The sequence below is a fragment of the Bufo bufo genome, chromosome 6 (assembly GCF_905171765.1).
Source record: "Bufo bufo chromosome 6, aBufBuf1.1, whole genome shotgun sequence".
Taxonomy (NCBI): domain Eukaryota; kingdom Metazoa; phylum Chordata; class Amphibia; order Anura; family Bufonidae; genus Bufo; species Bufo bufo.
Window position 1 is genome coordinate 23,411,553 of NC_053394.1, and position 13,967 is coordinate 23,425,519.

The 13,967-nt window shown below is 47.6% G+C and overlaps 1 protein-coding gene across 1 annotated transcript in view; it reads left to right on the forward strand.

Annotated features, from left to right (window-relative positions):
- Window positions 1–10,832: 10,832 nt before the first annotated feature.
- The window catches only part of MFAP5 (microfibril associated protein 5), a 29,215-nt gene continuing 26,080 nt past the window's right edge, over window positions 10,833–13,967 (forward strand). Inside the window, exon 1 of the mRNA XM_040437720.1 lies at window positions 10,833–10,969. The gene's annotated coding sequence lies outside the window, so the exon portion shown is untranslated. The remainder of the gene's footprint in view (window positions 10,970–13,967) is intronic.

The window sequence follows — 13,967 nt, forward strand, 5'->3', positions numbered from 1 at the left end:
ACATAAAGGAGGGCATCATACACACCCTTGAAAAATTATGATTGATGGCCTGCTGGTGACCCTCAAAAACATTAAGGGCGAGTGCCTGCTGCTGATCTGACCTTGTAAAACATTAGGGGCGAGGGCCTGCTGCTGAGCATCTAAAACATTAGGGGTGAGGGTCTGCTGCTGATCTGACCATCTAAAACATTAGGGGTGAGGTCCTGCTGGTGACCCTCAAAAACATTATGAACGCAGGCCTGCTGGTGACCCTTTAAAACATTATGGGTGAGGGCCTGCTGGTGACCCTTTAAAACAAATATGGGCGAAGGCCTACTGGTGACCCTTAAAAAACATTATGGTTGAGGGCCTGCTGGTGACCCTCAAAAACATTATGGGCGAGGGCCTGCTGGTGACCCTCAAAAACATTATGGGTGAGGGCCTGCTGCTGAGCTGACTCTCTAAAACATTAGGAGTGAGGGCAGCCTAATAAGCATGATGATATGACGGAGGAGGAGGAGGACATGAAAAGGAAGATTGAACCATATACCCTTTTTTGTGGTGGAAGGGGTGCATGGGAATACAGTGTATTCAATACACCATAAAAGCCACATTTAAAGTGTTTTAATGTTCATCCGCTTTCCTCTGGTGGAGTAGGGAAGTCAGGGGCAATCCAGGCCTTGTTATTTTTTATAAGAGTCACCTGGTCAATATTTTCAGTTGACAGGCGAATGCGCTTATCTGGGCAGGCCAGCACCTCCAAGGTGTAGAGCGCCAGTTCGTGCCACGTGTCCAGCTTGGACACCCAATAGTTGTAAGGCACAGAGGGATCACTGAGGACGCTGACACGGTCTGCTACATCATCTTCCAAAAAATTTCCCTCCTTGTGACACTAGGCCACGCATCAGGCTGAGGGTGCTGGCAGGGTGTCATGAAACTGTCCCAAGCCTTGGAGAGTGTTTCCCTGCCTCTGTTGGAACTGCTGTGTGTTCCTCTCATCTCCCCTCCTTGGTTGGCCAAGGAACTACGTACTCTGCAGCCAGCGTTGTCAGCTGGAAATTTTTGGAGCAATTTTTCCACAAGGACCTTTTGGTATTGCACCATTTTGCTAGTCCTCTCTACCACAGGAATGAGAGATGAGAAGTTCTCTTTGTAATGGGGGTCGAGAAGGGTGAACAACCAGTAATCGGTGTTGGCCAAAATGCGTACAACGTGAGGGTCACGGGAAAAGCAGCCTAACATGAAGTCAGCCATGTGTGCCAGAGTCCCAACAGGCAAGACTTCGCTGTCATTATCAGGAGGATGACTCTTAATCTCCTCATCCTCTTCCTCCTCTTCTACCCATCCACGCTGAACAGATAGAAATAAACTTCCATGGGTACTACCCTCTGTAGCGGAGGCAACCGTCTCCTGGTCCTCCTCCTGCTCATCATAATCCAATTTGCGCGAGAAGACGAAATGAGGGTGGTCTGGCTATCACCCTGTGTACTGTCTTCTCCCATTTCCACCTCTTCCACATGCAAAGCACCCGCCTTTATTTTGAGCAGCGAGCGATAATAGCGTTATCACCGCTCACCATCTGTGTCGATTCCTCAAAGTTTCTTAAAACCTCACAGAGGTCAGACATCCATGCCCACTTGTCGCTTGTGAAGAGCGGAAGCTGACTGGAAAGGCGACGACCATGTTGCAGCTGGTATTCCACTACTGCCCTCTGCTGCTCACAAATCCTGGCCAACATGTGGAACGTGAAGTTCCAGCGCGTGCTCACGTTGCACAACAGTCGGTGAGCTGGCAATTGCAAGTCCTGCTGCAGCGTTGCCAGACCGGCGGAAGCTGTAGATGACTTGCGGAAATGTGCACACACCTTCACCAGTAGCGCAGGCAAATTTGGTAGGTTTTGAGAAACCGCTGAACCACTAGGTTGAACACGTGGGCTAGGCATGGTATGTGTGTGTGCTTGGCGAGCGCCAAAGCTGCCACCAAGTTACGGCCATTATCAGACACAACCATGCCTGGTTGTAAAAAAGGAAAAAGGGGTCCAGCTCGATTAAAATGTTACCTTTATTTTTCAGTGCGGGTAAAAGCCAGTTACAGTCCAGTTACATGTTTCGGATCAGGAACCATAGCGATCCTTCCTCATGACATACACATACTGAGGAGGAGGTTGGATATATAGCGCCTCCACCTAGAAACAGGTGGACGCACTAACTACAAGCTCCTCCTCAAGTGAAATTAACAACATATGCTAAAAGGCATGATGAATTAAAACAAAAGAACACACACATGGCTCATGGATCAAAAATTCAATAATGTAACATCAAGTCGTGTTTCCGATTAAGTCCACTTGGTACAGTGGATCCCATTTTGAAGATCCAGAACGACTCACGGTTCAAAAGCTTCTTTTTATAATTACCACCCCTGGATAGTGGAGTAACCCTTTCCAAGCCTTGCACGATTAAACCCTCTGTATCACCACCATGCACCGCTGAAAAATGCAGGCTGACTGCAGACACATTTCTGGCATGTGAATGAGGAATGTCAGAGATGTGCCTGCTCAGTCTAACCTTGAGGCCATTAGTGGTGCAACCAATGTACTGGAGGGAACAGAGAGTGCATGAGATACAATACACCACATGAGTGCTGTTACAGTTGATGTATTGTTTGATGGAAAAATTTTGATTCATGGCATAGGAAAAGACTTTCTTGCCAGGTCGCATATAAGAGCAACACGTACAAATTTTATGCCCACATTTATAGCTACCAAGGCACCGCAGCCACACTGGAGAGGCTCGTGCCCCCTCAGAATATAAGGAGGGGCTGAGTCTGTTACCCAGCGTGGGTGCTCTACGGGCTGAGCACAAGATGCCACCTCTCAAGACACTGCGCCATTGGTCATCCGTTGACAATATAGGTAAGTGCTTTCTTACTATGTTACAAATCTGCGAGTATTGTGTGCTATAAGCAGTAACAAAAACAGGCAGACGAGAATGCCCTGACTTATTTGAGTTGTCAGAGCGACGTGTGCGCTTGTGGTGAGTAAATAGTAATGTCTGTCTAGGCCTGGACAGGGCCTCCTTCTGGGCATATGCTAAACCGTGCTGGGAATATTGTCTCATAGAAAGGCGAGAAGCCGCAGAATGCATGGTTGTAGGTTGAGTGGCGAGAGCCACAGCTCAGTCTGGTCCCTTATCCCCTGCCACACCTCTGCGGCGGTGTGCTGTTTGTCACCCAAGCAGATCAGTTTAGGCACGGCCTGTTGCCGCTTCCCCACTGCAGTGCTACACTGCTTCCCGCTACTGACTGATGTCTGACTGGTGGAAGTGGAGGAGGAGAAGGGTGGTTGCCGCCACTAACGTAGGTGGTGGCTGAAACCCTGATGAAAGTAGGGCCCCCAATCCTTGGCGTCGGTAGCACCTGTGCCATCCCAGGGTACGACTCACTCCCGGCCTCCACAACATTCACCCAGTGTGCCGTCAGGTTAAAGGGGTTCTGCAGTTTTTCTAAACTGATGATCTATCCTCTGGATAGATCATCAGCATCTGATCGGTGGGGGTCCGACACCCGGGACCCCCGCCGATCAGCTGTTTGAGAAGGCTGCGGCGCTGGCAGTAGCGCCTCGGCCTTCTAGCTGTTTACCGCAGACCCAGTGACGTCATGACTAGTATCAATGGCCTGGGCGGGGCTAAGCTCTGTTCACTTGAATGGAGCTTAGCCGCGCCCTAGGCCGGTGATACTAGTCGTGACGTCACTGGGCCTGCTGTAAACAGCGAGAAGGCCGTGGCGCTACTGCCAGCGCCGCAGCCTTCTCAATCAGCTGATCGGCGGGGGTCCCGGATGTTGAACCCCTGCCGATCAGATGCTGATGATCTATCCAGAGGATAAGGTCAGGTCCATAAATATTGGGACAGCAACACAATTCTAAAATTTTTGGCTCTATACACCACCACAATGGATTTGAAATGAAACGAACAAGATGAGCTTTACCTGCAGACTGTCAGCTTTAATTTGAGGGTATTTACATCCAAATCAGGTGAACGGTGCAGGAATTACAACAGTTTGCATATGTGCCTCCCACTTGTTAAGGGACCAAAAGTAATGGGACAATTGACTTCTCAGCTGTTCCATGGCCAGGTGTGTGTTATTCCCAATTATTATCCCAATTACAATGAGCAGATAAAAGGTCCAGAGTTAATTTCCAGTCTGCTATTTGCATTTGGAATCTGTTGCTGTCAACTCTCAAGATGAGATCCAGAGATCTGTCACTATCAGTGAGGCAAGCCATCATCAGGCTGAAAAAACACAACAAACCCATCAGAGAGATAGCAAAAACATTAGGCCTGGCCAAAACAACTGTTTGGAACATTCTTAAAAAGAAGGAACGCAGCGGTGAGCTCAGCAACACCAAAAGACCCGGAAGACCACGGAAAACAACTGTGGTGGATGAACGAAGAATTCTTTCCCTGGTGAAGAAAACACCCTTAACAACAGTTGGCCAGATCAAGAACACTCTCCAGGAGGTAGGTGTATGTGTGTCAAAGCCAACAATCAAGAGAAGACTTCACCAGAGTGAATACAGAGGGTTCACCACAAGATGTAAACCATTGGTGACCCTCAAAAACAGGAAGGCCAGATTAGAGTTTGCCAAACGACATCTAAAAACGCCTTCACAGTTCTGGAACAACATCCTATGGACAGATGAGACCAAGATCAACTTGTACCAGAGTGATGGGAAGAGAAGAGTATGGAGAAGGAAAGGAACTGCTCATGATCCTAAGCATACCACCTCATCAGTGAAGCATGGTGGTGGTGGTGTCATGGCGTGGGCATTTATGGCTGCCAATGGAATTGGTTCTCTTGTATTTATTGATGATGTGACTGCTGACAAAAGCAGCAGGATGAATTCTGAAGTGTTTCGGGCAATATTATCTGCTCATATTCAGCCAAATGCTTCAGAACTCATTGGACGGCGCTTCACAATGCAGATGGACAATGACCCAAAGCATACTGCAAGAGCAACCAAAGAGTTTTTTAAGGGAAAGAAGTGGAATGTTATGCAATGGCCAAGTCAATCACCGGACCTGAATCCGATTGAGCATGCATTTCACTTGCTGAAGACAAAACTGAAGGGAAAATGCCTCAAGAACAAGCAGGAACTGAAGACAGTTGCAGTAGAGGCCTGGCAGAGCATCACCAGGGATGAAACCCAGCATCTGGTGATGTCTATCCGTTCCAGCCTTCAGACTGTAATTGACTGCAAAGGATTTGCAACCAAGTATTAAAAAGTGAAAGTTTGATTTATGATTATTATTCTGTCCCATTACTTTTGGTCCCTTAACAAGTGGGAGGCACATATGCAAACTGTTGTAATTACTGCACTGTTCACCTGATTTGGATGTAAATACCCTCAAATTAAAGCTGACAGTCTGCAGTTAAAGCACATCTTGTACGTTTCATTTCAAATCCATTGGGGTTGGTGTTTAGAGCCAAAAATGTTAGAATTGTGTTGATGTCCCAATATTTATGGACCTAACTGTAGACTATCAGTTTAAAAAAACTGCAGAACCCCTTTAAATGTAGTGTCCCTGGCCAAAAGCATTTGTCCATGTGTCAGTCGTTAATAACTGCATTGGTCAGGGCATGGGTGATGTTACGGGAAACATGGTGTAAGGCTGGGACTGCACACCGTGAAAAATATTGGCGGCTGGGCACAGAGTAACGTGGGATGGCCACCGTCATCAGGCTGCGGAAAGCCTCAGTGTCCACAAGCCTAAATGGCAACATTTCCAGGGCCAGCAATTTGGAAAGGTGCGCATTTAGTGCTATGGCCTGTGGGTGGGTGCCTGGGTTTTTACGCTTTTGTTCAAAGGCCTGGGATATGGACATCTGTACGCTGCGCTGGGACACAGAAGTGGACGTGCTAGCTGATGGTGCTTTCCAATGTCCAGGTGCATGGCGGGAGGCATCTGGGCCTGCGTCTTGGACAGGGGATTGGCCAGCATGTAACACAGGGGAAGAGGAGGTAGTAGTGTGACTCGCAGACACTGATTGTGGACCCAGGCGTTCAGCCCACCTATTAGGGTGCTTTGATGCCATGTGGCAGATCATGCTGGTGGTGGTGAGTTTGTTAGTGTTCACGCCCCTGCTCATTTTGGTACCGCACAAGTTGCAGATGACAATTCTTTTATCGTCCGCACTTTCCTCAAAAAAGCGCCAGACTGCGGAACACCTACCCCATTACAAGGGAGATTGCCGCAGGGGGTGCTTCGGGGAACAGTTGCGGGCCTGTTTGGTGTGGCCCGTCTTCTATCTTTTGCCACCCCTGTCCAGCCTGTTGCGGTGCTGCGGATCCCTCCCCCTCTGTACTGCTGTCCTTGCTCGGCTTGCCGCCTTCTCAGGTTTGGTCAGTGACTTCATCGTCCACCACCTCCTCTTCCACTTCACTCTAGTTATCCTCCTGACTTGTTGACCTAACAACAACCTTAGTTATTGACAACTGTGTCTCATCCTCATCATGAACCTCTTGAGACACTAATTGTGGTTGACTTATTGGCAACTGTGTCTCATCATCGTCATCCACCTTGTTAAACACTAATTGTCGTTCCCCACCGTCATCTTCTTGTGGATTCTTAAGAGTTTGGGTATCAGGGCACAATATCTCCTCATGTCCCTCTTCAAGCGGGCTTGTCAAGAGGCCCAAATCAACGAATGGCGATGAAAAGAGCTCCTCGGAATATCCGAGTGTGAGATCGCTTGTTTGCCAAGACTCTCCATGGCGGGAGGAAGGAGGATCAGGGTGAGGATTCTGTTGACCAGACTCTTGGCTACTGAGACTGGACTTTGTGGAAAACAGGGTGGTGCTTAACCGACTGGAAGAATTATCTGCTGCAATCCAACCGACCGCCTGGTCGCACTGGTCTGACTTCGAGAGTGGTGTCCTGCGCCGCCCTGCAAACTGGGACATGAAGCTAGGTATCGTGGATGAGTGTGTTTCTTGTGCTCTGGCAGCAGGCACAGTTTCACCGCGCCCAGGGCCACGGCCTCTGCGTGCACCATCAGCAGCACGGCCACTTCCCCGTCCCCTACTGCTCGCCTTGCACATATTAAATGGTATATAAGCTTGCAAGTATGTCACACGTACAGTAGCGCAGGTTTTGTAAGTGTATGCGCAAATAAAGTACACAGAATGTCACAGATATTTTTAGGATGCGCACACGTTAAACAGGAGATGTAGCACAGATAATGTCGCTGTCCGCAGTGTCTATGAAAAAAGTACACTGAATGTCACAGATAATTTTAGGATGCGCAAACGTTATACAGGAAGTATAGCGCAATTAATGTTGCTGTCACAAGCAGCTAATAAAAAATTACACTTAATCAGTATTTTGTGGAAGCAGGTATATCACACCCCTCAATCAATATTTGGTGGAAGCAGGTACATCGAACCCTTTAATCAGTCTTTTGTGGAAGCAGGTATATCACACCCCTCAATTTTTTTTTTTTGCCACAGCAGTTATATTACACCACCCTGTTTATTTGGGGCAACAGGTATATCACAGCCCTCAATCAGTATTTTGTGGAAGAAGGTATATCACACCCCTCAATCAGTTTTTTGGGGGGCAACAGGTATATCACACCCGTTGCAATTAGTTGTTCCAATAGCGTTTGTCCCTCTATATACCTGCAGTATCGCAGCAGAACCGCACACAACTGCTGCACAAAACAAATGCACTATAATATACTTTCTATGTTAGAAAGTATATTATAAGTATATCGCACCCCTCTGTGTATCACACATATTGATAGCACACCTATACCAGTCCTTAAAATGACTATTGTGGCCCTATTAGCCAGCGTTTGGTGTCCCTAACAGCCTGTCCTGCTCCACACAGCAACCTCTCCCTACACTGGCAAAACATAGAATGTAAAATTGCTGCCAAATCGGGTTCTTTTATAAGGAAGGGGGTATGTCCATGTGCTAAAACATCTAAATTGGCTGTCCTGTTCCACCTGATGGATGTGTCATGGGTCAAAGTTCAGCGCAATGCAAAAGAATATGGCACCGGCGTAGATCGCCATATTTTCACATGTTTGGCGTGAAACGACCGCCGGGTGAACCGCAAGGCCATCTCTAATGACAGAGTCCAGATACTGCAAATCTTGTATCTAACATAAATATCAAAACGAGGCTGAATCTCAGCCCTGTAACATGTATGTACACAATGACTCCACTAGCAGAATAGTGAGTGCAGCTCTGGAGTATAATACAGGATGTAACTTTGAATCAGTACAGGATCTGTAATGTATTTATACAGTGACTGCACCAGCAGAATAGTGAGTGCAGCTGTGGAGTATAATACAGGATGTAACTCAGGATCAGTACAGGATAAGTAATGTAATGTACACAGTGACTGCACCAGCAGAATAGTGAGTGCAGCTGTGGAGTATAATACAGGATGTAACTCAGGATCAGTACAGGATAAGTAATGTAATGTATGTACACAGTGACTGCACCAGCAGAATAGTGAGCGCAGCTCTGGAGTATAATACAGGATGTAACTCAGGATCAGTACAGGATAAGTAATGTAATGTATGTACACAGTGACTGTACCAGCAGAATAGTGAGTGCAGCTCTGGAGTATAATACAGGATGTAACTCAGGATCAGTACAGGATAAGTAATGTATGTACACAGTGACTGCACCAGCAGAATAGTGAGTGCAGCTGTGGAGTATAATACAGGATGTAACTCAGGATCAGTACAGGATAAGTAATGTATGTACACAGTGACTCCACCAGCAGAATAGTGAGTGCAGCTCTGGAGTATAATACAGGATGTAACTCAGGATCAGTACAGGATAAGTAATGTATGTACACAGTGACTGCACCAGCAGAATAGTGAGTGCAGCTGTGGAGTATAATACAGGATGTAACTCAGGATCAGTACAGGATCTGTAATGTATTTATACAGTGACTCCACCAGCAGAATAGTGAGTGCAGCTGTGGAGTATAATACAGGATGTAACTCAGGATCAGTACAGGATAAGCCAGGACATTCTAAGAATCATTTTTTGTATTTACTCTTATTGAATAAAATGCTTCTATCCCCAGATATTGCAGGAATAATGTTAGTATAGCGCCACCTGCTGTTTCTATAGAGCAGCCTTTTTGTGTCCACCTCAGTAAATGTGCTGTGGTGAAAACACGTGCTCAGCCCTGCCTCTCTCTCTGCTCCCTCAGGTATGTGGTGTGCTGAGCCGGCTGCCTCTGAAGATGAAGATGCTGAGCTACTGATAATAGAGCTGTCTGTGCTGGATCAGCAGGGGATTGGATAGGTAAGTACTGGAGTCTTTTTTGCTATTTTATAACATTCGCTGCTGTTTTTATGTGTTTTAATGGTCGGCTAACCCCTTTAAAGGGATCCTGTCGTCAACTTTGTGCTGCCCATACTAACGGCAGCATAAAGTAGAGACAGGTGAGCTGATTTCAGAGGTCTGTCAATTAAAAGTTAAAAGAAAGGCCCCTTTCACACGGGCGAGTTTTCCCGCGCGGGTGCAATGCGTGAGGTGAATGCATTGCACCCGCACTGAATCCGGACCCATTCATTTCAATGGGGCTGTGCACATGAGCGATGTTTTTAACGCATCACTTGGGCGTTGCGTGAAAATCGCAGCATGTTCTATCTTCTGCATTTTTCACGCAACGCAGGCCCCATAGAAATGAATGGGGCTGCGTGAAAATCGCAAGCAAGTGCGGATGCGATGCGATTTTCACGCGTGGTTGCTAAGGAGACGAGGGATGTGCGACCCGGGACCCCATTTACTTTATTATTTTCCATTATACCATGGAAGGTCCTTCTATCTTCATTCAGCAGGACCTGCGCTGACATCACCGGGCTCACCACATGACGTCAGCGAAGGTCCTTTTGCAGGTCCTTCAGGAAAACAAAGAAGAGGATCCCGGCTGCGCGATCAAGTGGATGAGGTGAGTAATGTTTTTAGTATTTTTTAACCCTCAAGTGACATTTCACTTTGCATTCTGTATTAAAGAATGCTATTATTTTCCATTCCGGGTTTGGGTCTGGGTGCCACATTCAGTTTTTTCTCACGTGCTTGCAAAACGCATTGCACTCGCGCGGAATAAACTTAAAAAATCGGAACCCAATCGCAGACAAAACTGACTGCAATTGCGTGCCTACTTGCGTATGTTTCCTGCAATGCACCCTGAACACATCTGGCCGTCACCCGCGACGCCCGAGTGAAAGAGGCCTAAGTGGTTGCCGAGAACCAACATCACAATCATTGCAGACTGGGCCTGGAAGAGAATCCCGGCCACCTGAGAAGAGTCCTGGTTATTCATGTAGTCCTGTCTTCTACCTAGTTTTCTCCCTCTCTCTCTAGGAGAGAACTGCCAATCATCAGCAGATGGGTGAGAGAGCAGGAGATGAGGAATAATCAGGACTCTTCTCAGGTAGGTTTGACTCTTTTCAAGGCCTGAGCTGCAATGATTATGATGCTGGTTCTCGGCAACCACTTACTTTTAGATGATGACTGACACATCGCTGACATCAGCATTTCTGTCACTACTTTATGCTGCCCTCAGTGAGGTCGGCGTAACGTTGCTGACAGGTTCCCTTTAAGCTTTTTCAGATTCAGTGGAACTGCCTTCTCTTAAAACCCCTACCCGAGCCCAGTACAGAAGCAGCTATAGTACTCGTTGGATCCATAGTGAAGACATTCCTATTATCCATAGTGTAGGTGTGACATGTAGATGCCGTATATACTGACATATGAGTACATGCAGACCCTGTGTCAAGGCCAAGCAGCTGCCCAAGTGCTCACATTTTTTTGTGTCTGGGTGCGGCCTTTAATTCAGGAATATTGGACAAAAGACAAATAAAGAAGGGAATCGAAGGGGAGCAGAGAAGGGGACAGAGGAACGAAGGAGAGACATCAGGACAGGAGGAGAGAAGCCGAGATCCGGGAGACAGAGCAGTAAGTGTGGGCTTCACCTACCGGATTGGGACCTGGAGAGGATGAGGATGGGGGTAGATGTGTGTTGGGGATTGGAAAGAGGGAAGGAGACGGTAAGGAGGCAGCAGAGAGAGAGAGAGACAGAGCAAGACAGGAATGGAGCAGCGAGACCGCCAGGGTCACAGAACCTACTGTTTACATAGCAATTCCCGACCAGACCTCTGACCTCTGAGATTGTCTCAACTTCTGTATCCAAAGATTATAAAAAGTTCTACAACTTTCTAATATACATTGTGTTTCATTTTCTCAGTATTTTCAAACTCCCAGCTTGCTGTCAGTGAACTGACCATTCTTGTTAAGACTAGAAAGCTTTACAGATTTCTCATAGCTAGGAAATTGGCACCTTTGTGATCCAGTCTGGACAATGCTTTGTGAGCCCCACAGTCTGATACAACCTGTGCTGATACATTGTAGCAAAGTATCAGGACAAGAGAAAGATTTGTGCTGACCCTGTGCTTAGCTGACAGGGGGTTGCTTAGACTGAATACAGTATTTTCAGCTTCTTGATATAGAAGAAGAAGGCTCTTGTTCACTGAAAGCAAGCGGAAGTGTTGAATATGGTTGAGAATTGTAATCCAAGTATATTAGAAAACTTCAGAAAATTATTTTTCTTTCTTTTTCTTTTGGCCAACAGATTGTAAAGCAACATTTTATACTCCAATCTGCCTACCACCATACTGGCTGCTCCCATTTATCACAATGAGCTTTGTCCTTCAACAATAATTTTTAGTGGGCGACTAGAAATTCCATATTCTGGAAAAAATATGGAATTTTTTGTATGTGTGCACACAATGAATTTGAATTGCCTGGAATATCTCAACTCCAACCAAGGGAATTTACCATAATAGATAGATTTTATGGGATTTCTATGTACGCAGTGTTAGCCACAGTGCCCTTTATTGAGCCACAATGCCCCAGTGTCAGCCACATTGCTGTTTATTGAGCCACAATGCCCCAGTGTCAGCTACAATGCCCTTTACTGAGCCACAATACCTCAGTGTCAGCCACGGTGCCCTTTATTGAGCCTTAATGCCCCAGTGTCAGCCACAGTGTCCTTTATTGAGCCACATTGCCCCCAGTGTCAGCCACAGTGTCCTTTATTGAGCCACAATACCCCAGTGTCAGCCACAGTGTCCTTTATTGAGCCACATTGCCCCCAGTGTCAGCCACGGTGCCCTTTATTGAGCCTTAATGCCCCAGTGTTAGCCACAGTGCCCTTTATTAAGACACAATCCCCCAGTGTCAGCCACATTGCTGTTTATTGAGCCACAATGCCCCAGTGTCAGCCACATTGCTGTTTATAGAGCCACAATTCCCCAGTGTCAGCCACAGTGTCGTTTACTGAGCCACAATGCCCCCAGTTTCAGTGACAGTGCCCTTTATAGAGCCACAATGCCCCAGTGTCAGCAACAGTGCTGTTTACTGAGCCATAATGCCCCCAGTGTCAGCTACAATGCCCTTTACTGAGCCTTAATGCCCCAGTGTGAGCCACAGTCCCCTTTACTGAGCCACAATGCCCCAGTGTCAGCGACAGTGCTGTTTATTGAGCCACAATGCCCCAGTGTCAGCCACAGTGCCCTTTATAGAGCCACAATTCCTCAGTGTCAGCCAAAGTGCCATTTACTAAGCCACAATGCCCCCAGTGTCAGCCACAGTGCCCTTTATTGAGCGACAATGCCCCAGTGTCAGCCACAGTGCCCTTTATTGAGCCACAATTCCCCAGTGTCAGCCACAGTGCCCTTTATTGAGCCACAATGCCCCAGTGTCAGCCACGGTGCCCTTTATTGAGCCACAATGCCTCAGTGTCAGCCACGGTGCCCTTTATTGAGCCACAATGCCCCAGTGTCAGCCACAGTGCCCTTTATAGAGCCACAATGCCCCAGTGTCAGCGACAGTGCCCTTTATTGAGCCACAATGCCCCAGTGTCAGCCACAGTGCCCTTTATAGAGCCACAATGCCTCAGTGTCAGCGACAGTGCCCTTTATTGAGCCACAATGCCCCAGTGTCAGCCACAGTGCCCTTTATAGAGCCACAATGCCCCAGTGTCAGCCACAGTGCCCTTTATTGAGCCACAATGCCCCAGTGTCAGCCACAGTGCCCTTTATTGAGCCACAATGCCCCAGTGTCAGCCACAGTGCCCTTTATTGAGCCACAATATCCCAGTGTCAGCCACAGTGCCCTTTATTGAGCCACAATGCCCCAGTGTCAGCCACAGTGCCCTTTATAGAGCCACAATTCCCCAGTGTCAGCCACAGTGCCCTTTATTAAGACACAATCCCCCAGTGTCAGCCACATTGCTGTTTATTGAGCCACAATGCCCCAGTGTCAGCCACATTGCTGTTTATAGAGCCACAATTCCCCAGTGTCAGCCACAGTGTCGTTTACTGAGCCACAATGCCTCAGTGTGAATCACAGTGCCCTTTATTGAGCCTTAATGCCCCAGTGTCAGTGACAGTGCCCTTTATTGTGCCACAATGTCCCCAGTGTCAGCTACAATGCCCTTTACTGAGCCACAATATCCCAGTGTCAGCCACAGTCCCATTTACTGAGCCGCAATGCCCCTAGTGTCAGCCACGGTGCCCTTTACTGAGCCACAATGCCCCCAGTGTCAGCCACAGTGTCCTTTATTGAGCCACAATGCCCCCAATGTCAGCCATAGTGGACTTTATTGAGTTGCAAGCCTCCCAGTGTCAACCACAGTGCCCTTTATTGAGCCACATTGCCCCCAGTGTCAGCCACAGTACCCTTTATAGAGCCACAATGCCTCAGTGTCAGCCACAGTGCTGTTTATTGAGCCACAATGCCCCAGTGTCAGCCACAGTGCCCTTTATTGAGCCACAATGCCCCAGTGTCAGCCACAGTGCCCTTTATAGAGCCACAATTCCTCAGTGTCAGCCACAGTGCCATTTACTAAGCCACAGTGCCCTTTATTGAGCCACAATGCCCCAGTGTCAGCCAC